General features: G+C 45.5%; 2 pseudogenes; one reads left to right on the top strand and one right to left on the bottom strand.

Annotated features, from left to right (window-relative positions):
- Positions 1 to 7,185: 7,185 nt before the first annotated feature.
- Positions 7,186 to 16,546, bottom strand: LOC142427759 (dual specificity protein phosphatase 7 pseudogene; annotated as a pseudogene).
- On the top strand, positions 7,228 to 7,840 carry LOC142427701 (CYFIP-related Rac1 interactor B pseudogene; annotated as a pseudogene).
- Positions 16,547 to 25,716: the final 9,170 nt, after the last annotated feature.

Here is a 25,716-nt window from a genome sequence, read left to right as displayed (position 1 = left end):
GGGAGAAAGGACTTTCTACACCTGTGAAGAATTTTTCGGAAACTCACCGGAGCAGTTCCCTGAGCATGAATCCGCTAAGGACCGGTCATAGGAACTCACACGTGCGTTTTGTAATAATCAACCGCCGCCTCCCACGGGTCCGGCTTCACTAAAGGCGGGTCCAAGCACGTGCAGCGCACGCCAGCTCTCGGGGCGGCCAAGAGCCACCGGGACCGGTCTGAACCCCAAGTGGGCACTCAGATTCTCAGTAGTCTCCTCTGATGGTACCAGCACCAGTTGTGGCTGAGGCTCCTGAGTCCAGGTAGGGTTACAGTGAACTTCACGGGTCCCTCCAAAGGGCCGATAGCCATTGGCAGTGCCCGTGGATGAACGCGCTGTCAGTGACCGGGATCAGGTCGTCGAGGCTGCAGTGGCTGAGCGCCCTGTGCTGGTCGACCAAGACTGATGGACACTGACCCCGGCGACAGAGGCGGCAGTGAAGCCCGCCAACCCGTAAGGCTGCAGGTACAACCTCGGGCCACCTCTCCTGGCCAACGTTCTGTCACCGCCAGAAGGACCCAAGTGACGCCGCTGGCGTCCTGGAACTCTGGGGCTGGCGACACAGGCCGCTCTGGTCCCATCGCGTTGGCGACAGAGCTCCCGAGAGAAAGTGAAAGTGACCGCTAGGTGGCGGACGACAGGCGTGACAGGTGACAAGGAGGATTTGGAAAATAGGAAAAATAAAATGTTTAAGATAAATATTAACTTAAACTAATAAAATTAAAAGAAATTTAAGGTACAGGATTATGTAAAAATTACGTGTAAAATTAAATATTCTATTAAGTTGAATATTTAAGTCGAACATTGTTTTACATCAAATTTATTAAAATAAATTATGTAAAATACTATGAAATAATAAACACAGGAAGTGAAGCCTTTAAACAAATAAAAGAAAATAAATTAGTTGAATGTGTTTCCATTTCATATAGCATTAAATTTAATTTGATCTATATAAAACTGAAAATAATTGGAGGTTAAACTTACTTTAAATCAATGTTGAAAGAGTGAATACATGTAGACAGTGAAATCACTTTGAAATACAATATAATTAGAATTATTATAACAGAATAGCAATGTATTTAATATATAATTAAATAACAGTAATAAAATTGAGTAAAATCATATTACATTTACCAGAAATACATGAATTGAAAATTAACGAATAGATGTCATTTCCAAACTGGTTGTAAGATTGTGCTGACAACATTTCCGAATCTCCACGATGGTGTTCTTTTAAGAAGTGATGAATGGTATTTATTGTACAACTGTGGTGTGCCTGCTCTGTCTGAGGTCCGGATTGTGCCCTCCAGGACCTCTCGCCAGGTGAACCATCTGGGAATCTGGAGGTGAGTGAACTCCATCTCAGCAGGGTTGTTAGTGCAGGGTACGTTGGTACCCCTGGACTGGCAAGAAATCATCCCGTAACTATCCATTGGATCCTCAACTTCCTTATGGGCCTAGCACAAATCCTTCCCAAAATCTAGCACCATGAACTTAACTGCGCTCTCAGCCTGAAAAAAATGACGTCTGATTTAGATGCCTTGTCCCCAGACAGCATATACGCTGACAAGAATGCCATCCAGGACAGATATTGACCTCAAATGACCAAGGGAAGACAGTCTTAGCCCTCACTCACCCTGCTCCGTACCCTGTGAGCTACTTGACAGGCAGAAGACGCTGGCTCATTCTGGGTCCTTGTACCTCCCAATTTTCCCCTGTTGCTTTTTCTTTTCCTTTTCTTGCCATTCTTTTACATTCTCTGCTTTCCTTTTTCTTGATTTTTTTCTATTTTCCATTGACCACCTTCTTTGCTGGGACTGCCTCATGATTTGTTTTTTCCCTTTTATTTTTTTGGCTTTACAAAGAGAACTTTATTCTGTCTCCCTTGAGGTACAGGACAAAGAAATATAGACGTGGCTGTTTACAAAAAATAAGGTTCTCAACAGGTTGGCTGTAGAAAGTACTGGTCTCTTTTCAACATCTGAGGTGGCTGCATTCCTTGGAGATCTCCGTTTCTGGGCATTCATGTTTTACTGAGTCAAGAATGTTTCCAGGGCAGGAATATTGGCTTCAATGGAAATGATTGTCTCCTAGGAGCCTTGTGGCATAGTGGTTATGCATTGGGTGAAATCTGCATGGCGGGCAGTTTGAAACCAGCAGCAGCTCCACACGAGAAAGACTGGGCTTTCTACTCCCTTAAACAGTCTCAGAAACCCACCGGGGGGTGGGGGGCAGGGGGTTGCTAAGAGCAATTGCAGTGAATTTAGGTTCCTTGTTTGCTGACGGGAGTCAGCATCCTCTGACCTGCTGGCTTTGCTCTCCTTTGATGTCTTGTAGAGGAGATGTTTTTTCCCTTTACTGCATTCTACTCCCATCAAGGATTACAGTCATTTTTTTGCTTTCATCCGTTTTTCCCTAACCCTAAAAGGGTTAGTCTTGGAAACTCCCAGGGCAGTTCTACTCTGTCCTACTGGGTTGCTATGAGTCAACCTCCCAGTCTTGTTTTCCTTACCTCTTTTCTGGTCTGGCAGCAGGAGCTCTAGGTGGGAAAATCTACCTGGAAGCCATCTTCCCTCTCTCCTGCTTGCTCTTTTTGAAAGTTACAGTTAATCCACTATTTTTACCTTCTGCTGCTGTTCAAGAATGCTTTAATCCTAGGCAGGGGATAAATGAGTTTTTTGGCCTTTAAAGATGAACTGAGAAGCCCACTCAGGGATGCTATGAGGGGAAATATTTTCAGTTTCTTGGTAGCCCAACTAGCTGAATAAAAATTCTTCTACATTTCAAGGCATTATACTGGCTGTCGTTTATTTGAACCCTCAACACTAAAAGTCAAGGGCAGGTTTTCACACTAGAAGAAACATCTGTTGATGGTTACCAGGAATAGGGATGAAAGTGGGGGAGGGGAAGGTATGGACTTTGGGGTCAACAAATATTAATTTGGATGAAAAGGAAAGAAATGTACAATAAGAGGATGGTTAGGGACAAATGAAGGAGACAAGGGAAAGTATCTGGGAAATTTTCATGAGTGAAAAGCTATAGAGACAAATACTCATATACACAATCCCACAATAGTTACTTGGATAGACATGCAGGCTGACTGGCTGTGGCAGGGAAATCAGAATACAATTAAAAGACGCAATTCTGAAGGGACTGTTTCCTGATTTTAAACCATGCAGTAGTATCTCGTTCTTTTAGATTCTTGTATCTTATTTATCTTCTGGAATTTTATTTGGAGTAGTATGAATTCTAATTTTTTTCAAACCATTTTTCCATAGTAATCGAAGCAACCTGTTTCACGTGGACTTAAGGCATTGGTTACTTAGCTGTGGTGACCCTAGGAGAAAAATACATGGGAACCCTACTAACTATTTAGGTATTCTGTACAGGCAGAAGAATGCTAGAGCAGGTGAACAGCAGTTCAACTCAAACCACAATAATAGAGAGTCACGACCCCTCAAACAATTCCTAGACTTGAGCCAGATTACAGACCCACAGCCCCTTGAATGAGGAGAAGGCCGGGCCCTTTAAAGATGGGCCATTGTCAAAGGTGTATACTGTCAGTCTTTGTTCTAGCCTTCCCCAAAGGGACCTGCGGCCCTTCACAAGAGTGATTGCTCATTTCAGGTTGGGGGGGGGGGCGGTGAGGAGGAAAATAATCAAGCTTTATGGGGATTACTGGACACTGGCTCTGAACTGACAGTAATGCCAGGAGACCCAAAACATTTTGAAGGCCCACCACTCAGAGTGGGACATACGGATGTCAAGTTATTAACAGAGTTTTACCTCAGGTACCCTTCACAGTGGGACCAATGGGACCCCAAACACATCCTGTCATTATCTCCCCAGTTCCAGGATGCACCATTGGAATAGACATACTTAGTATGGTAGAGAATCTTATCGATCATCTTCCTGGAGCACAAGGACCTTCTCTTTTCAGTGTCATGGATTAGCCCATGGTTCTAATTTTTAAAACACTATTGAGAGAGGGAGAGTGAATAAATGTAGACTGACTATATATATATCAATACCTGGCATATTCATTTGTACAGAATAAATCCTTATATGACTGAATGCTATTTGCACAAACAATGGGAATGGTGGTCAGGCAAAACTTACCATAATGTTCACTGGCAATGTCAGACACGGGTCTGCCAGAGTAATGCATATCTTAATAGAGCAAGCAGGGTATTGTAGTAGTAACTGTTAGTCTACCTTCCGACAGTTCAATATTCTTGCTATAGTTGTCTTCTGCTTCTTCAGACATCATATAATTTCAGTCTTACGTCCTCAGGTTACAGGTGTGTTTGAGGTAGAGTCTAGTTCATCCAGTGGGGTTCCCACACCAATATAAATCACACCCCACAGAGAGGGAGGATGGTAACCCTGATGGAAATGAAAAGTGGAGGCTTGATTCATTTGTGGATTTTTTGTTTATTTTTTTCTTTTGATTCATTTGTTTTTAATGACCGGTGCTTCTAGGCTTTCAGAAATAAATGCGCCACACTTTAGGACTTGGAGAGATTTAAGAGTTGGAGAAAATATGCTAAGGGCCCCTGGGCAGAATCAACATCATGCCATTGCCTAGATTCGAGCAATTATCCAGAGAAAACCATCCAGAGCCTAATGGACCATGGATAAGTGCTTAGCAAGTAGTATGAAAAGACAACATTTTTTAAACTTCAACAACAGTGTATTTTGAGGGGGGACCAGTGAGATTTAAAGCGCAAAATCCTCTTTTATTTTCTGCTCAAGTGAAGTCTGACTCCCGTATTTTATTCTCTCCTAACTTCTATGACTTTGCTATAACCTTTATATATTATAACCGTACAATTGTGCCTGTGGACCCTGCAGCTGCCGGAGGCTGGCTTGCTCTGACAAAACCCTTGCATCAGTGGTTATCTCTATGCACCCACTCCTCTGTGCTTCACAAACTGGTCAACCCAAAAGAAACAATCTAGAACAAATATTAAATAAAGTAGGGAGGATAAAACAATAGCAATATAAAGACAAAAATGCAACCAATGTGTAAGAAACAAATGTCCACCATCAAGATTTTAAAAGCCCGGGAAGACACTTTTGTGGAACAAGCAAGAAACCCTAGCACGTTGAGCAAATTCAAGTTGGCCCCAGAGGGAGGTCCACTGACCAAGTATCAAGCTGGTTCCAGCAGGATTAGGATTACAATGGTCTATGTTTGATAGTAATACTGTTCCAGATCTTTGTATGTGGCTAGAGGGGATTTGTCAACAGCTTAATCTGGCTAGACACTTTGCAGATGGGTTTGGGGCTTGCACTGTCTTTCACAGCCTTCGAGAAATTGGTGTTCATAATTTTAGCTCTGACACTTTCTCTTTGTCATATTTGACTTTTGTTATTGTCATCTTTGGATTACACAAGCCAATGTGCTTCTTCAATGTGAACTTAGTTGAATCCTCACTTAGATGACAGCTTGTTTGAATACAAACCTTCAAGACCACAGACACTATTCCAGTTGATAGCTGAGCACCATCTGCTCTCTTCACCACACTCTGCTATAGCAATCTTATCTTCAGTTGTCATTTCATGAAGGTAAGTATCAGGTAGGGCCATGTTATCAGAACTACCTGTTCTTGGATTGGGGCTTCAGTTAAGCAGGAGCCCAGAACCCTTATGCTTGTCCATGGAATATGCATGACTGAACTTTACTTTCGCGACTGTCTTATGACAAAACCACCCCCCCATAGGACCAACTAAACTAGCACAAACAAAAAGAAAAATTAAACGCTCAAAGCAGGAAACGCAAACCCCATATAAGCAAAAGAGTACAATATTGTTAATCATCCCCCTAGAGTATAAGGTGATTGCACATCATTAATTTCCCCAAAGACACAGCACTCCAGTCACTGCTGGTCTGAGGAGTCGATGCAAGCACAGACCCACCTTCAACCGCAGCCCAACACAGTTTGAGCTTCTGTTCTCTTCCCCTCAGTTTACCCTAAGTGTGGGGTGTGGTACCAGGGGGGAAAATTCGTTCTTTTGATGCGGTTCTGCTCAATATTTGCTTTCATGAAATGTTCACTGGAAAAACAGATGCTATGGCAAGGTGTGATGAAGAAATCAGAGGGTGCCAGATGATCAGAAATAGAAGTGTCCTGTGTGTGACCCAAGGACTGTAAATAACAAAACCCACGATCAGAGGATCTTAGGTTTTCATAATATTATCACTTCAAGAGAAAGCACAAAATACAATAGCATTCAAAGCTTATTGAAATGAAAAACATGTATGAAGATGTCATCCCAGCCCTTGGACCTTGAACTTGTTGCTGCTGTAGGAGACTTGGTTGGTGTAGCTATCGTGGAGCAGGGAATTACCCAGTGCTTCACGTGGCAGAATGGGCACAGGGCTGCTGGGGGACAGCCTTGGGGACCCTCCTTTCATTGATGAAGTATGGGGAGACGGGCCCTGCACAGACAAATGTGCAGGGACCCCCTTCCTCTGCCACGCTCACACTCTGGAACAGCGTCAGGATGAAACTTCTGGTCTGTTGGGGGGGAGGGAGTAACTGCTAGGCAGGTTGCTGAGGTTTGTGCCCAGCCACTGTCCCAAATGAAAAGTGTATCCTCTTAGAGCCCCTGTGCCTGGGACACCTACCATGTGAGGGAGCCCACAACCGGGGGTCAACAGTATAGCTGTGTGTGTGTGTGTCTGTGTTAACCACTGGCTGTGGGCACCAAGGTATCAACCTATGACTTTAAATATATCCCACCCGAATTTTGAGAAAATCTCAAGAATAGATTTGAATCATTGAACACGGACAGAAGACCTGATGCTGTGGGGAGCCACCAAGAACACTATATACAAATAAAGCAAAAGGTCACTTTCAAAGACTGGAAAGAGCTACCCTTTTGGAAGCTGGGGGTCTGGGATGTACTCCTACAAAGGTTCGGCCAATGGGTACACCCTCATAGAGCCCAGGGCCGGTAAGCGGTGGAGCGGTGCACCCCAAGGCAGCAGCAGCCTACGGAGTAAACTCACCGAACATCCGAACACTTGAGGTTCCCACGTGTGGAGGGAGACATGAGGCCCCAGGATCAAGGCCAGACAGAGACCTTTAAAATAGCTGAAATATTTATCACAAAATCAGAGACAAAGGTAGAGGGACAAGGACCGAATCACCAGCCAGCACTGGTTGAAGGTACTTTAACATGGGGAATCTTCTTAAACGTTTGTCATGCACAAACCTTGAGCAGGGGTCAAAATTTCCCCTTAATTTAGAAAATGCTCAGCCTACAGAGTCTGAGAAGGAAATTTAGAATCAGGTGAATGTAGTATTAAAAGATACAGAAGGTATCTTGGAGGACTTCCAACATATAGAAGAGCTGACCACGCAGTTCGAGAGGCGACCCAGCATCCAGCGGAGGAGAAGTTGCAGAAGACATGGAATGCAGTGGTCCCACTAGCAGGCAAATTAAAGACACTTTATTAATTTCTCAGAGGTTAGAAGCAGCATTACAAGGTCTACTGGGAGCCCCGACAAACACCCAGAGAGCAGGCTCTTGCTCAACACTTTGCAGAAATCCTTCATTTCACACTCTGGTTTGATGAACTCCAGATGGCAAATCCTGCCACGCAGAATGGTGTCGGTCTTACAGAAGAGCGTTGGGTCTTATGGGGATGAGCCATGTGTCTGCAGGAGGAGAGAATGAAGTCAATAATGAGCGGGCAAACTGAAGGTCTCTGTTTAATGCGGAAGCAACCCTGATGCTGGAGTCCTCAAGTGATGCCACAACAAGCTTTGTGTCTGAGAATACGAAGTGACCAGCAGAAGATCCCCCAGAAGGATGGAGTACCGTGGCCTGTGGGGTAGCCACCCCCGACAGTTATTCATGGGTTCAGTAGGCGCAATCATATGGTTAAGATATATAACGATAATAGTAAAGCCATGGAGAACTGGGAGAGATAGTCAATAAGCTCAAATAAATATTTTTCTGTTATTCTCTTTCAGCCAAGATGCATCTGATATCACCAATGATATCCCTTGTTACACATCCTCTACTGAATCCAGCTTGAATCTTGTGTAGCTGTCAATATACTGTTGCAAATGTTGTTGATGATCTTCAGCCAAACTTCACTTCTAGGTCAGAATAACGATACTGGTCTATAATATGCATATTGTATAGCAACTTTCTTTAGAATAGGTACAAATATGGGTTTCTCAGTCATTTGGCCAAGTAGCTGTCTTCCGAATTTCCTGGTGTAGATCGGGAAGTATTTCTAGTACATCACCGGCTTATTCAAACACATTTCAGTTGTTATTCCATTGATTCCTGAAATCTTGGTTTCTGCTAATGTTTTCAGTGCAGCTTGGACTTCCTCCTTCAGTACCACCATTTTTTCATCTTTTGATACCTCTTGAAATGGTTGAATGGTTACTAGTTCTTTTTGGTGCAGTGATGCTACATTTTCCATTTTCTTTTGGGGCTTCCTATATCATTCAATATTTTGCTCATAGAATCTTCAATATTGTAACCCAAGGTTTGTAATTTTTCTGGAATTACTTCAGTTTTAGATATGCTGAGCATATGTATTCTTCCTTTTTGGATTCTCACTCTAGGCCTTTGCACACTCCATTATAATAATTTTATTTTGTCTTCGTAAACTGCCCTTTGAAATTTTCTGTTCAGTTCATTTACTTTGTCTTTTCTTTCTTTTGCCTTAGCCTGAGGGAAACTTTCAGTCTTCTGACACCCATTTTGATATTTTCTTTCCTTCTACCTTTGTTATTCTGGTTAACTAACCTCTAAATGATACTTATTAAATATATTTCATAAACACAAAATATCACATAGTAGCTACTTCTGAGAAAAGAATGGCCCACTGTGGAAACGGGGGTTTCACATACGTGCAAAACACATTTGGTCAAGAAAAGGTCAGCGCTTAGTTTTTGTCTTTTACATGAAAGACAAACAGAAAACCACCAGGAATTATACTCTTTAAAATAGAGAACAATATGAGAACGTTTCTCTCTTTCTTTTTCTCTCTCAGGATCAAGGGATGAAATACTGGTTTATACTATCCACTGTTGGGTGTAGCCTGGAAATAATACTTTTTGTTAAAAAGATGAAGGGAGGTAAATCTGAAGGGCTCGAACACTCTGCTCCACGGTGCTTGGATTTACCTGCTGGGTGAAGAGTAAACTCGGGTCCGCGGGTGTCTTTTAAAAACAGCCAGGTGGGCCCGGCCATAGAGAGCAGGCTGGGCTTCCCTCCCGGCCTGGGCGCTTCCCGTGGACTCCAGTCTGTTGAGCGGGAAGAGGTGGTGGCTGGTGCGCGTGGAGAAGTAGAGCTGCCCGCCGGGCATGTGGTTGTCGTATGGGTTGCTCAGCGCTAGCGTCCGCTCAAAGTCCAGCTTGCCCCATGAAACTGAAGTTGGGCGAGATGTTGGACTTCTTCCTCTTGACGAAATCGTATGCGTTGTTCAGCGAGAGGTTCATCTTCTGCATCAGGTAGGCCATGGTCACTGTCACTGAGTGGCTGATGCCGGCCAGACAGTGCACCAGGACCCCGAACTTCTTGGAGCGGGCCTCGTCAATGAAGCTGATGGCCTCGGGGAAGAACTGGGAGAAATCTGGCTCCAGTGGTCGGAGATGGGAATCTGCATGAAGGCATTGGGCAGGTTGGGTGTGACGTTGAGGATGCACTTGATGCCATACTTGCTCAGCACATCCAGGTTGGTAGAGTCCTTGGCACAGCCGAGGTAGAGGTAGGACAGGATCTGGATGGGGAAAGGGGCTATCTGGATGGCACGTGGCTTCCCTTCGATTTGTTGACATTGCTGGGCAGCTCTGCGGTCGGACAGCTGGGACTCTCTGACGGAGCAGTCGGAGCTGATGCGCAGGCCGCCTCCACCCAGCACCGAGGTGGTCTGGGAGCCGCTGGTCGAGGACAGGCGCCGGGCTTGGGCTGCCACTCGTGGTGGCCTCCTTGTAGAGCAGCCCGGTGGCCGCTTTGCACCATGGGGTAAAGCGCTCCTTGTCGGCGTGGTTGGTGACGATGGAGCGCATGGGCAGGTTGCCCTTGCGAAGGCCCCGCAGCACCAGGTCCAGATGGCCAGGTTGACGGCCGTCTTGATGTGCGACAACTCGAAAAGCTCCTCCTGCAGCCCCTCGGCGCTCTTGCAAAGCATGGCTCCCGCACCTGCTGCCGACTCGGACCCCGTCCAGGTGCACGCCATCGCCGTCCCCGAGGCTGACATGTGCGCCCTGGTTTTTCATGGGGAGCGCATGCTGGGTAGCCCTGCCCTGGGACAGCACCAGGGCCACGCGGGCCTCAGCCGCATCTCTGGGCACCTGCCTCCTGCCGAACTGCGTGCCGGTTGGCCCGCCCACCTGGCCCTCCCAAACCCTTCAGTTTTAAGGCATTAAAAATACAGCTGTGGAGGAGTGGCACATTCAAAATAGAGTCAACATGGCAAAGCTTTCTGGCGCTTTCCAAGCTGCTGGGGCTTGGCTCCATAGGAAGGGAAGCATATCTATTAGTACTTAGAGTGTGGAAGAGGAAGTATAACTCTAAGAAATTTGGAAGTTGTCAAAAATGAAACCGAATGTATTGGTATTCTAGGCATTAGTGAGCTGAAATGGACTGGGATAGTCATTTGACTTGGACAAGTATTATGGATGGGTGTCATCCAGTCAGCCATGATTTACAGAAACCCTATGTATGACCAAAAAAAACCCACCACTGGGACCTGCGGCCCCAGGTCCGCAATTGTTATGTTTTAGCCCACGGTTGTAGCCATGGTGCCATCCCTCTTTAGGGTCTTCTTTCTTTTTCATTGTCCCTCTACTTTACCAAGCATGCTGTCCTGTTCAAGGGACCACTTCCTCCCAGTAGCGCATTCACAGTAGGTGAATGATGTCTCACACCCTTGCTTTTAAGGAGCAATCTGGCTATGCTTCTCCAAGACAGGTTTGAACAGTATTTTGCCAGTCTGTGATATTTCAATATTCTTCACCAGTATCAAAATTCAAATGCATCAAATCTTATTTGGGATTCCTTATTCATATGAGATGATTAACAATCATATGTACTTTACTATTATGACTTACTATTTACTATTTCAGGACCGACACTGTAGTTTACTATTTCAGGAATGACACTACACACATGGTTAAAAAGATCAAGGTCATTCGTTAAGTACAGTGCTGTATGTGCCAGGCTCTCCTTCACACCTAGTAAAGGAGACCAGCTAATACCACCACTATTCAAATTCACTCACTAATGACTAACTATAGTGACAAAATATTGTTACATTCTACCACGTCCTTCAGTCTGCATGCATTGATAATTACTGATGATTGGAAGGCAACTATTAAATGCAAAAGGATTGGGAATTGGAAAATATAGACTTGGTGATAGAAAGTAAGATGGACATGCATGACAGAACTTGTAAGACCAAAGATTACTTCAAAGAAAATATTTTTTTCAAATGGCAACTTTAGATGTGAAATCTACACAAATCAAATTGCCTAGACGTATGGGATTTCTCTGTGAAAAGACAATGGAGAACCACATACATTTAGTCAAAACAAGGTCAATGGCCGACTGTGAAATAGACCAAAATTGCTCAATGAAAATTGCTTCAAGATAAGGATAATTAAAACAAGTCCAAAAAAGCCACACATTTACAGGCCATCTCAAAAATAGCTCTGATGCACCTAACTTGACCAAACAAAAAGGATGATATCAAAAATATCACACATGAAGTAATAAAAAAATTAAATTTAAAACATAAGGGAGGGGGGAAGTAGGTGCTAGAAAACCCTGAAACATAGTCTTGAAAGTAGAATCGCTAAAGCAAATAGAAGAACTGACAAAGTACACAAGCTGAACAGAAAATTTTCAAAAAGCCATTTGAGAAGACTAAAGTGAAATGTGCAAAGACCTGTAGTTAGAAAACCAAAAGAGAAGAATTAAATTCAAGACTTAAGTTGTAATATTGAAGGATTTTATAACCAAAAGAAGCATTAAAATAAGATGGAAAGAAATATTAATTAAACGAAAGAGAATTGGCAGGAATCAGCCATTACAAGTGGTAGCATATGATATATAATCATTTATTATGGCCATTCTAAGCATAATTCTACAGGAGTTCTGCCGGTACAATGGTGATCCATTGGGCTGCTAGCCTCAAGGTCAGCAGTTACGAACCATCAATTGCTCTTGGGAAAAAGACAGGGCTTCTACTCTGGGAAACTCAGGGGTGGTTTGACCCTGTCCTACAGGTGTCTCTATGAGTTGATATCAAGTGAATGGCAGTGAGGTTTTGAGCTAAAATTCCTTAAGTGATGTCTTATCATTGTGCATTCTCTGCGGGTGGCTGTGATCCCATTTTGGAGGGAGTTCTTTGTTACACGATTGACGTGGGGATACGCCCTAACCTTAGTAGAGGGTATGAACCAACCCACATCCTGTTTTCTTGGGTGTGTCTTTAAGATTACTTTAGTGAAGGGTGTGACTTAAAACATCATCATTCATTTACAGTGGTTTATGGTCTGCAAACAGGTATACCACACATCCATCAAAGCCATTCCTCAGTATATAGGAGTTTGTAAGTGGTAGAGGCTGCCAAGGCCAGATGTATAGGAGGCTGGCACAGAGGAGCAGCACCAAAACTATGGGGTACCTTCTTCTCATCTGGCTCAAGACCATGGAACTGTGCCACAGACTGAGAGGTGGGCTGGCTTCCTGGCCCACGGAGACAAAGATAGGACCAGAGAGAGATAATGTGGCTGCTGGTTGAGGGGATAAATGGTTTTATCCTCAATGCTTGCTGATCCTGACTTGTGGTAATCTATTAACTTCTCTAATAAAACCCCATAACCCTAAGAATTGTTGAGTTCTGTGTGGCCCTTGGAACAAACTATTGAACTTAGCATAGGAGTAGACTGCTGAGGGAGGAAAGGTTGATGTTACAATAGATAAAGAAGGACGGGACACGGAGGCCGTCTAACCACTGCCTAGTGGCAAAAGGGAAGCCAGGACAGGTTGGAGATGTGCAACTCCACTGCTGTTTACAGCAGTATATAATCAAGGTCACAGTGCAATGGACATACTTAAAAGTGCATTTCTGTAGGAAGACGCCTTATCCCATCCAAAGACATGACGGTGGCTGCTCAGGATTCAATGCTTGAGGACTAAACCAAAACCTTGGCAGTTCATATCTAGAAGGACCCTCCAGAAGACATTAACTTTGAAATTCCTAAGATAACAAATTCTCCTGAATACATGTGACTACAATGAGGTAGAATGGATCTAAAGGCAAATGAAAACAACCAAATTCTGGCCTTTGGACTGGCTCCTGGAAGATCACCTCTAAAAGCTAGAGAGGCCTGCCTTTGTGGCCCATGGCAGCCCCCTCATCCACACAGACAGTTCATACTAGTTTACAAACAGTGGAGGCTGCTCATGACAGAAAGACAAACCATACAATCAGAGTTGGAACTTGTGCTACTATAAGACAAATATGCCAGGTAAATGAGAGCCTACTGCAGGAGGAAACCATAAAATTAGGTGTGGGTTATAAACATGCACTTACACATTTGACACCAAAATTGAAGAAATGCATTTCATATGCACAGGCCCCAGAAGAGAACATTCTCAAAGGCTAAGCAATTCATGGGAGTGGCAGGAAGGGGCAAGTTATAGAGGAAAAGCAGAGCTGGGGCTCAACATTTAACCTGGAGAGGGAAGTATACTTTATCCCATGTGCTTAGTGACTACTGATCAATTTAACAGGTTTATGGAACATGTCATTTTGATGCATTTCAATTTCAATGAAAATTACAGAAACCATTTACATTTGCCTCCTACCAGTTATGCTGACTTTGATCCAAATATATACAAATTTTTTGAGACAAATATATATCCACATTCATTTTTTCTAAGCTTTCCAATCTCGGAATTGTTTAATATACCTATCTCTATGGATACATGTCAATTTGCTATGACTGTTAATTGACAATCCCAGTTAAATTGGTTTCATTCATGAAAGTATTACTTCAGTAATAAACGTAAACAAAGTCACAAAGTTCTTAGGAAGTAAACATCAAATGTAAAGACAAACAATGCAGTGGAGACTAACAAACTGACTGATCAAGCGACCCTTATCAAACCCAATACCTCAAATGTTGTATGATGTTAAACATAAATTTTATATATAGAATCAGAGTTTCGTGTATAAGTTGATAGCACATAATTACCATATAAACTCGAGTATAAGTCCAAACACCTAATTTTACCACAAAAAACTGGGGTGCTTGTTCAGCATAAAAAATGGGCTGAAAAACTCGGTTGATACTCGAGTACAAGTGGTATGTTGTTTCAGAATGTTTTAAAAATGTACGGTTCCGTTCACGTGTCGGTTTGACTCATGGTCGAGGTATGCGGCATGGCTGAATGCTGACATACACGCAGTCTCCAGGAGGTGGAGTGGATCTGATGGCAGTGGGCAGGTTTGGTATGGTTTACTCCAAGGGGCTTAAAGAGTCCTGTACGTTGGCTGCTGACCTCAGGATTGGCAGATCAAATGCACTGGCAGTTCAGTGAGGAAAAGATGAGGTTGGCTGCTCCCATGCAGATTGACAAGCTCAGAAACTCTACATAGGAATGCTGATTCAGAATCAACTTGATGGCATGGGAGTTTGTTTGGAGCAGGGGAAATGAAGGTTCCTAAGTGGAATGTACTTTTCCTACTGGCAGTTTCCACTCACCCAGTCTTACTGTGGAAGAAAAGGCCTGGCCCCTGCTTCCATTAAGAGTACAGTGCATTAAACCCTATGGAACAGTTCTATTCTGCTGGACTTAATTCCATGGCCACCGAAAAAAGGAATGATAGCATAATCGTGCCTATGAATACACATAAAATTATGATGAAATTCAACGATAAAAAGAATTCTCAGTGAAAATCACCATGTCCATCATGAAGAAATCTAAACATACTACAGCTTAGGAATATCTAAATGACTAAGGAGGCGTACTGGTGCGGGGGTTCAACAATCGGCTGCTACACCTGGCGCTCAAGACCTGGGAACTTCTTCACATACAGATGACAGCCTGGACACCCAGCAAGGAGTCCCTAAGGTCAAAGGGCATTGCTAACAGAATGGACTAGAGTGCAGCTGACAACAAGAATTCTGTGAACATCAACTGAGCCTTTATCAACAACCCTTGGTGGGTACATCTCTGAAACATGGAAATACGTAAAGAGAAACATGGAAATACGTAAAGAGACTCTCAGTTAAGTCCAAGTAAGATATCTTACCATTTCGAACAATTCTATTACTGGATATTGTGCTATCTTCTATTAAAAATAAAGCTGTGACAGAATCCAGGGGGGGAAACAGGTCAAAGTACATGCACAGTGAAATCAAACACATGTAGACAAAAATCATGGTTAAGTTAGATATACCAGAAGGAAAGAGATACGACTTTATACGTGTAGTTACAATTCGGTTCCAGGAAGAGCTTCTGTACTCCATGTGATAACTGACACATGACCAATTTAAAGTCCTTATCACTAGGAAGAATAAAATGAGTGAAAACAAGAAAATGTGGTATTCTTTAGGACTTGTGTCACAAAAAAATATTAGTACAGAACAGGACAAGAAAATTAACAAAACCAGCATGGTGGGAAACTCCCCCAAAATAATCTACTAAAATTCAAGACCCAATCTCACTGCCGTCCAGGTGATGCCAACTCATAGCACCCCTATAGCACAAGACAGATCTTTGTCTATGAGTTTAGGAGACTGTAACTCTTTACAACCCTAGAAAGACCCGTCTGCCCACAAGCTGGTTTCGAACTGCACACCTGGAGGTTAACAGCCCAATGCTGCTACCAGCACCAGAGGAGCTCTGGGCCAACGCTGCCCTAAGAGCCGAGATAGACCTGGGGGTGTTAAAGGAACCTGGGTGAGTCGTGACATCGATCTCCGGGGTGAGGTTTACAGGGCAGAAGCCCTCAAGTGGGGTGCTGCATCCCGAGTCGGCAAGCCACAGCCCAGGGTCTGCAGCGGTCCGGAGACAAACGGCAGGAGCACAAGCTCGCACATGCGGTCCGGGTCTCGGTGGTCAGTGGGGCGACTGACGACCGCGGGACTGGCCTCCCCTTCCAGGAAAAGCCAGTCTGCGGCCTGGTCTTCTTCTCATGGCCAAGACCCCACACCCACGGAGCGGACTCCAGGACAGGACCCGTCCCCGGCAGGGCCTTTCCGGGGCGAGGAGGGCCTGGGAGGGGCTCTAAGCAGGACAAGCGGGACAAGGGGTGCCCAGGCCTGAGGCAGAGGCCCGCGACCGGCCCGGGACGGATTTAGCGGGAAACGTCCCAGGGGGTCACGGCGATCAACGGCGCGGCGGGCGCAGTGCGGGCACTAGAACGTCTGCCGGACGCCGCGCTCGCAGAGGCGGCGGCGTGCGGGTCAAAAGTACCACACTGAGGCTCACTAAGCTTGGCCGCCGGCTACTGTCCTGCGCCGGGCGGAAATGACGTCACCGGAAAGGACCCTTTCCTGCGGGGTTGTGGGGGCGGGGCCTGGAGAGGGGCGGGGCCGGGCCCAACAGAGAAAGCCGAGCCCGAGAGCGGGCCCGGCAGAGAAGGCCAGAAGGCCAAGCCCAAGAGGGAGCGGAGACTGAGCTTGCTCTTGTAAAAGTAAAAGGGGCGCCTCATCGCCACATGCATCACGACCTGGTGAGTGGTGTGTTAGGTGGATGAACGCCCGCCACATCACAGCACGCACATCATCTTTGCCTCTTTATTTGGGGTGCATTCTCCTTGATATTTAGGGAGCTCTGTTGCCTAGGTTTACATGATGCGTTGCTATCTGCAAGGTCAGCAATTCCAAACTACCATCTTCTGCGAGGGGAGAAAGACTAGGCTTTCTACTCCCTTACAGAATTACAGCCTCCAAAACTCACAGGGGCAGTTCTAGCTTGCCCTGGGGTCTCGATGAGTCGGCATCGACTTGATGGCAGTGAATTTTAGGAGTTATTTGATTTTTCACGGAGAAAAGACACCTCACGTTTGCAGGATAAACAGCACACACACATTGTCTCTTCTTCTAGAACTGCTGAAACCTTGTCTACAGATTTCAGTGTGTTCGCATCCTTTCATACCATAGGTGATCAAGGTCAGGGATTCAAGCCCACCATCTACCCTGTGGCAGAAAGAATAGGCCGTCAGCACCCAGAAAGACATGCTAGCTCAGGAAAACTATATAGTTAGGGTCCTTATAAGTCAATATTGCCTCGATGGCAGTGGGTTTAGGTGGGTTTGGTGATGATTCATTAGTAAGCAGCGGGTCCTGTATCAGATGAAACATGCTGCATCCTTGCACAGTAGTCAAAGGCAGTGACATTCTTCCTAAAGCAGCACCACCCACAACCCATTTTAGAAAGGGTTCCTAAACAAGCTGGTGATATTTACTCACAAAATGAGATTGGGGCTATTGCCAAAGGCTCATGGAACTGTGAGGGGAAAGGTGACCCAAGCCTAATTGTGCAAGTGCGTGCGTTGCAGTACCGGCACTAGAAGGTTAGGGTGAAGAGAGGGTTCAGTGCAGAACACCTGCTTTTGGACACGTTTCTGGCATTCACGTGACAAAACACTGGATATATTTTGTAGGAGCACCCATTATTCTTCCTCAGAACTCTTCCACAGCCAAAAGGACAAGGAAACCACAGTGGCTATGTGGAGCACAAGGATCAATCGATATACACTACCGTTGATGGCTAGAACTTCAAGTAGCTGCAGTAGCATATATTGAATGAAAAGCACCATGTTCCAGTCGACAAGTTCATGGGGTCTGGAAACTGCTGAAGATATGTCTCCTCCTCAATCTCCTCAAGTGCTGTGCTTTAAAGCCACTTAGGAAAAATCTGTGATTGAACATGGGCCACGTGGAGTCAGTCACCTGCTTACAAATGAGAAGAGAACTGGGACTCACTGGAGGACCAACATTCAAACTGCGATCTCACTGCCCAGCCTAGAGAAGAGCAGCCCTGCCAACAGCAAGCACAAATCAGAGCAAGAATGGCCTGCTTTTGGAGCCCGGAAACATCCAGTTCACCATCTAGAACAATGAATGCAGTACATAACCGTGAGAGCAAGGCCTCTAGGGATTCTCCTCTGCTTCAGCCTCACCAGAGCTTATTTCCTACAAGTTGATCCAAGTCGGCCTCAGTGCAGCCTGCCTGATCTCTGGCCTCTGGACCACAGAGAGTATCTAGTATTTGTCAGGTGCAGGATCCCAGCCCAGCAATCCGACATGCCTCCACAACTTCCTCTTAGGCCCACCACATCAGCTTCACTGGCAGAGGGAACACCAGCCGAACCACTATATCTCAGGGTGTGTCCACAGAAACTCTATCCAGGCTGGGCACCTGGATAGATATCTATCTGGCAGCAGAGGTTTCTCTGTTCTGTGACGCCAGTCGTCCTCTGGAAATACCCAGGAATAACAGGGCCCACTGGGAGGTTCTTCAACTGGTAAAAAAAAAAAATCTGTCTCCAGGTGTGCCAGAAGGAACCTCAATGATCTTGAGAGTAATGCCGAATGGAGATACCCACACCATCCCTGAGAGGCCAACCTATGAGATGTAGCCACTAACATTCAGCCTCGCTGAAGATCAGCACCCAATCCTAGCTGCTATGCATGCATGACAGGACTGAGCCTGGTAGTGCGCTTAGTTAGGCCTCAGACTGCTAAACCCAAAGTCAGCATGTGAACCTGCCAGCAGGACCACCTGAGAAAGACTAGGCTTTCTACTTGTGGCAGTTTCATTATCTGTCAACGTGAAAGGGTGGAGCTTAGCCTGTCAGTCAGGTGGCAGTTTGATGACCTCATTTGGAGGCAGAACACAGAGAGAATCTGGGAGATATCCCTGTTGACAAGCCACATGGAGCTACACTGATAGAGCCAGAGCCCTCGAGCTGGAGGAGCCATGTGGAGACCCCCACCAGCACTGAGATGCTTACACCGCCACTGGATCCACAAGTCTTTCCACCCACTGGCCTGTGGTCTTCCTGCATTTGGTGTCATTGCATGACTGTGTGAGTCTAAAGAGGGATTTATGGACTAGTATCGACATATGGGGTAATATCAGACTTATGGACTTGTTCTGGACTTGGCTGGGATGTTTTCTTCATGTAGCATTGCTCTGTGAGATAGAATTCTCGCACACATATGAGTGCCTATGACTTCGTCTCTCTAGTTTACCCAGACTCACAGACCACTCCCATGATTACACGCTCAGGAGCCCACAGGGATGGTTTTACTTTACTCTGTAGGGTTGCTATGAGGCAGCATTGACTCGATGGCAGTGAGTTTGGTTTGGAAGGTAAGCAAACCGCCATGGCAATTTCTCAATGCAGTTCAACCTGGTACACTCACAGACCTAAAAATCGTTGTTGCCTCTAAAATAGCCAAAGAACTGAACCTTCGAAAGGAACTTCAGAAGTCACCCGGGAGAATACTGCAGACGATGGCTGGGCCCAGCTATCTGTAGGGTTTCCCAGGATGCTGGCTCTGCCTAGGATGCAGGATTTCTGTGTCAGGCCCTCTGCAAACTGACACCTACTTTCTTCTCTTTCCTTCCAAGCAAATCCCCAGAAGTGTCCTTACCCTGCCCCCCAGGCCTCTGGACTTGGGAACTGGGCAGCTGTGGACTAAGCAAAGTTCAGCTCTGTGCAGCTAGTGTTTGAGGCTGTTCTGGGACTGCAGAGGGGAGGGGGAGGGACGCTGAACTCCCTCCACACTCAAAACACTGCCTTTCCTGCAGATTCACAGCTGAGCATTGTGTTACAGAAGCTGTTTGTGCAAGGGGCATTTATTTGTCCCTCTCCTCAAGGGTCTGTGCCACCCCCACCCCCAACACACACACAATCCTCCTGCGTAGAAGAGAATGTGATCCATGAGAGTGAATGGAAAGGAGACTTCAGGAACTAATGGCTCTTCCCGCTCCCAGAGACCTGATCGGATTACTGCACGCCCCAGATTTGTCTGAAAGACCCCATTCTCCTGGGTCTTCTCCTCATTGTTTACCTTCCCTTGGCCTTGATCTGGACCACAGCTACTTACACAGCAGTGACTAACTCACCTGACCCACTGTTTGATCTCTGCCTTGGCTTTCCTTTCCTTGTATTCCTGATACCATCGCGCCCTCTGCTGGTAGGTGACAAAAGCCAACCCAAACTCATTGTCAGTGACAGGGTAGAACTGCCCTGTGAGTTTCAGAGACTGTAATACCGTATAAGAGCAGAAAGCCCGTCTTTCTCCTGAGGAAAGACCACTGATTTTGAACCGCTGACTTTCCAGTTAGCAGCCCAGCATGTAAACATTATGCCACCAGGCCTTCCTGGCAGGTTAGAGGTCTGGTAAAATAACTTTTGCTTGCTTGGGCAGTTGGCTTGTAATGGCCTTTGCTTTCCTTGTTTTTCTGTTATTTATACTCTGGAGGAATTGGGGTCATGTATAGACGTTTTCTGAAATTTGACCTGGCTGGAGCACTTTCTTATGAATTGGTTTATTTTTAATTTTTTAAAGAAAAGGTCTGAAGTAGTAATTTCATCTCTACACAAAACTGGAGGCACTCCCGGTCTATATCCCTGACTCCAGGTCTCCAGTTCAGATCAGGGGCTCCCTCTTCATGCTCTTCATGTTCTTGTCCTACAGAACTGGGCACATTCTCCTAGTGTTCCAGGACAACATGGCTTGGCTCTCAGGGGTCTGAGCCGCTTTACCCAAAATGCTCCATCCACCATTGTTTTTGTTGTTGTTTTGTTTTAACATTTTATTAGGGGCTCATACAACTCTGATCACAATCCATCCATATACATACATCAATTGTATAAAGCACATCCGCATATTCTTTGCCCTCATCATTTTTGAAGCATTTGCTCTCCACTTAAGCCCTTTGCATCATGTCCTCTTTTTTCCCCTCCCTCCCCCCTCCCCCCCACACCATTGTTTTTATGTTAGGTTTTATTACTATAAATTGCCCTCTGCATACTGATTTACTGTTTCCCAAAGGTTTTTTATGTTGTATTTTCATTCTCACTTGTTCTCAGGAATTTGAATTTTTCATTCTTTATTTCTTTAATTACCCATTCATTTTTAAGCTTGTCTTGTTCAATTTCTATTTCTTTGAATTCCCATCTGAGCCTGGAGGATTGTCATTATTCCGTACCAATGATTGCTCCCGGTGTTTGCTAACCCTCCTCTCCATAGGAGCTCTGCTGCAGGTTCTGTGAGTCAAGACATCCAATATTCTAAAAGTGGAGCCTGCATGCGGCATTGGAACCTGGACATGTGATCAAGGACCCGGATGAAGGGAGCTGAGCCACTCTGCCATGATGATGATGATAAGAGAGGTGGACGCTTTGCTAGTGGCCACTGCAGCATCGATGCCCGAGGAAGCCTCCTCTGGATGGACTATGAAACTGGGAGGAGACAGAGAGACACACAGAAAGATGGAGAGGCAGAGAGACAGAGATATAGAAGTAGAGAGAGACACATTTGGAGAAAGACAATGACAGAGAGATGGAGAAACACAAAGACAGAGAGATATGTGTGGAAAGAGATACAAAGGGAGGCATAGCTGGAAAGACAGAAGGTGACAAAGAGAGATAGACAAATAAACAGGACAGAGATAGGGAGACAAAGAAAGAGATGATAGAGACACATATAGAGAGAAAAATGAGAGAAAGTAAAAGGGAGGGAAAGAAACAAAAAGAGAGACATGCCCCTCCATCTAAATTATGTGGCTCTTTGTCCTGCCCCTTGGTACCTGCTGATGTGTAGGGACTAGTGTAAATTTCTTGTCTGAGCTTTGCTTACCTCATCATGGGCATCTTTAGAATGTGGGTTTTGCACAGTTTCATTAGGAGCAATGTGTTAGGTTGGGTTGACTATCCCCAAACAAATCCTTGTGGTAAGTTGCTGTCATATTTCACCATATAGTCAAAGAAGCCATGACATTTACATGTACAGGGAAAACTAGGAGGCTTACTTTGGGAGAAGAGACAGGGGTACTGGCTCTAGTGGACAGGGGGAAACCTTTTGTAACTTGCCTCCATACACACAGTGGGTGGAGCATACGGAACCCGGGGGTGGATCAGGATCAATGAAGTCACTCACACACACACACACACACACACACACACACACACACGAACTTCATGTATAGAAGTAATTACATATCGAGCAGGTATCCTAGCCCAGTCCAATTCAAGTCCATCAGCTTTCTACTAGTCCATAAGTCCCTCTTCAGGCTCACAGAGCCACATGCAATGATGCAGAATGCAGGAAGATCACAGACCAGTGGGTGCAGGGCCATGTGGATCCAGGGTCGGTGGAAACCTGGCCAGGCTCCGGTAGCTCTCAGGGTCTGAGGCAGAGTCCCAGCAAGCAGGAAAGCAGAGGGGTAGAGGGAGAAGGGGGTTCTCAGGGTCCGTCTTATGAGAAGGCCATGTCCCCAAGGAGGCACCACCAACCTATGAGCTGAGGGAGAGGTTGGATTCCAGCCCTATACTTTCGTACATCTTTCAGTTGCCATAGAGCACAAGTGGAATGGGAGCAGACCTTTCAGGCACATAAGAACAGCACATTCTGGGGGATGGAGTGTAATTGTGAGACTTTCCTCATCACAAGTCCAATGGGCAGCATTGGCGTCATTGATCGTTATGATCATCCTTGTGGTAATTTGCTAACATAGTTCACCATACAGTCAAGGAGTCCATGACACTGACACGTACAGGAGAACGTTGGAGGCCCACTTTTGGAGAAGCCTTTCATGATTTGCCTCCACACACACAGTGGGTGGAGCATCATGGGGCCCAGGGGGTGGATCAGGATGGATGAAGTCAAGAGTGAGACAAAGGGTCTTTGACACTTCCGGGTACTGCACACCCCATGTCCTGATTTCTCTGACCAACTAAGTGACCCGAGGAACCCTGGCTTGTGGCTGTCCCTTTCTAGGACTAAGGTCCTTTGTCCGCTTGGCTACCCTTGAGGCCCACCAGAGGGTCTTACAAGAGCAGACTTGCTATCTTTTCTACGTCACCTCAGGAGCCACTAGGGGTAGGGGGGAGATGGGGAAGCCATTGGTGTTGAGCGACACTTACCTCAGGCCTTGTGGGGCTGCCACTGCCTGGGCAATCCTGTCTTCCTGACGTGGTCATCCCCAATGGCAATGAATGGAGTGGTGTGGCATAAATGCAGGGCTGCACTCTCCTCCTGAGGTCACCGTCTAACTACTGATGGGAGTCCTGGAAGGCCCAGCACATGCTCAGTCAGCACGTTCTCAGATCACGGGCAGTGATGACAGTGCTGTCTACCAGGACAAGCGTCCCCCGTGAGAGTGGTGAGTTTGAATGAGTAATCAGTACACTCCTCCTTTCCTTTAGGGGCAAGGCCATGGTTAGGGGCCAGTGAGTCCTCACAAAGTTTAAAATATATATATTTGGGATTTAATACATCTATCATATCATTCCATATTTCAAACATGTCAAGTAGAATTGTACAATTGTTACCACAGTCAGTTTCCAAACAATCTTTTTCTACATGAACTCCTTGACATCATCTACCATTTGCCCTCTTCCCCACCTCACTGTACTCTCCCTCCCCAGAACCCTTTATTCGGCTTGCTGTCCCTATAGGTGAATCGGTCCTAGGTTTCATCTACAAAAAACAGAAAAGCATGTAATACAACTTGAACAGGGTGACTTGCATCGACAACACTTCTGAGATACACTCATACAAACAAGCAAAAACTGAAGAAAACAATACATACAAAAAATACAGAAAATGTTGGGAACCAGATCAGGTCCAGCCTGCATCATAGGGTGAATGTGCTGACAAAGTTATAAAGGTTCAGGTCAGCTTTATGCCTTTGATCTTCTATACTCCTCTCTCCCAAACCCTTAATTGTAGATGGAGGGAGTTCTCTGGAGGCTTATTTCCTATGTCGTTCCACCAGAGAATCGAGGGCTCCCACTCTCAGGCATAGCCTTCTCCACACCAGATTCTCACACTGGAGGCTGTGATACCGATCCCTCTTTCGACTTTGGATTCTATGGATTCCAGTCCTTCAGTGACTGATGATGGTGTGCCTCTTCCATGTGGACTTAGTGGACATCTCACTGAGAAGGCTGCTTGTCTTTAAATGAGCCATTAACACCCCAGATACAATTTTGTCTGATAGCCAGAGACCATCTAAATCGGTGGTCCTCAACCTTCCTAATGCCACGACCCTTTGTTCCACATGTTGTGGTGACCACCAACCATAAAATTATACTTCATAACTGTAATTTTGCTGCTGTTATGCATTGGACGACCATTGTGAAGGGTTGTTTGATCCCCAAAGGGGGTCATGACCCATCAGTTGAGAACCACTGATCTAAACTCTTTGCCACATTTTGCTATAGTACCTATCTCATCTGTGTTCCTTTCCTGTGGGAGAGTACTGAGCAGGTAAGAACTAATTGTTCTGAAGTCAGAGCTCGTATTTAGTGTGAGCCCAAAACCCATTCCTGGAGCTATGGTTTTCATTTTTGTTTTAATTTTCTGCAACTTGGGAATTAATACATATGTCAGACCATTCCATAGTTCAATCACATCAAACAGAATTGTGCTCTTGCTTCCATACTTTTCCTTCCTGAACTCCTTGATATCATCTCCCTCTTATCTCCCCACTCCTGTATGTCCCCCTCCCCCCTGAAACCTTTGTTCTATTCACTTTTCCTATAAGCTCAACATCCCTGGGTCTCATTTGCCAAAAAACAGAGAAACAAATAACACACCTCACTAAGTTTTAAGGAATGGTTCGGGAGGCTGTCAGTCTTCTGGCTTCCCATTTACCCTCACACACCCCTAGAGCTTTCAAGCCTCTGGGCTATGAAGATGATGGTTAGTGTTTTCTGAATTGTGTATCTCTGTAGTTTAACATCCTTCTGTGAATGGTAAGATCAATCACCATCAGAGATGTGTGAGATGCAGCCAAGTATAGCCGAGAACGAGTGGTCTTCACATTGTACAGGCTGCTTGCTGCATACACTTCACTTCCCCGGGCTTCTAAACACACACACACACACACACACACACACACACACACACACACACGGGAGAGAAAGGCATGACAGTGGCCTTGAAAGAAGCAGGAGTTTATCAATGCATAAGAAATCATGCCTGTGCTCCCTAAGACACTCCAAGGTGATTTGTGTATTGTGGATGCAGAAGCTCAAATTTTCTGGTTGATGGTTGAGATAGTTTATTGTGCCAGCCTGGCCGATAAACACAAGTAGGATTAACTGAAGGGCAGAGGGATAAATGGCTCGGTGAGCCTCGCCTTGCTTGTTCTGTGTCTCAATTTAAAGGGGTACACTACCTGTGGGATGCCTAGCCTGTGGACTGTGTCATTGTAAGTTGAGGTCCCTTTAAGCCCACACGATTGGAATGTTCACCTCTGGGGCTGGGGACCGACAGTTGATGACAGTTGGGGACCTGCCTTGCTGTTTGCTGCCTGGATATATATAGCCCAGCTCTCTCTACAAAAGGGGACTGGCAACTGGCAGCTCTCAAGCCTGTCACATGCTAGTCTGACCACCTGCCGCTAGTCTTTCTTACCTTCCTCGTCACAAAC

Source organism: Tenrec ecaudatus, chromosome 15 (assembly GCF_050624435.1).
Source record: "Tenrec ecaudatus isolate mTenEca1 chromosome 15, mTenEca1.hap1, whole genome shotgun sequence".
NCBI classification, from domain to species: domain Eukaryota; kingdom Metazoa; phylum Chordata; class Mammalia; order Afrosoricida; family Tenrecidae; genus Tenrec; species Tenrec ecaudatus.
Note: the sequence above shows the minus strand (reverse complement) of the source record. Positions and strands in the feature narration are given on the sequence as shown.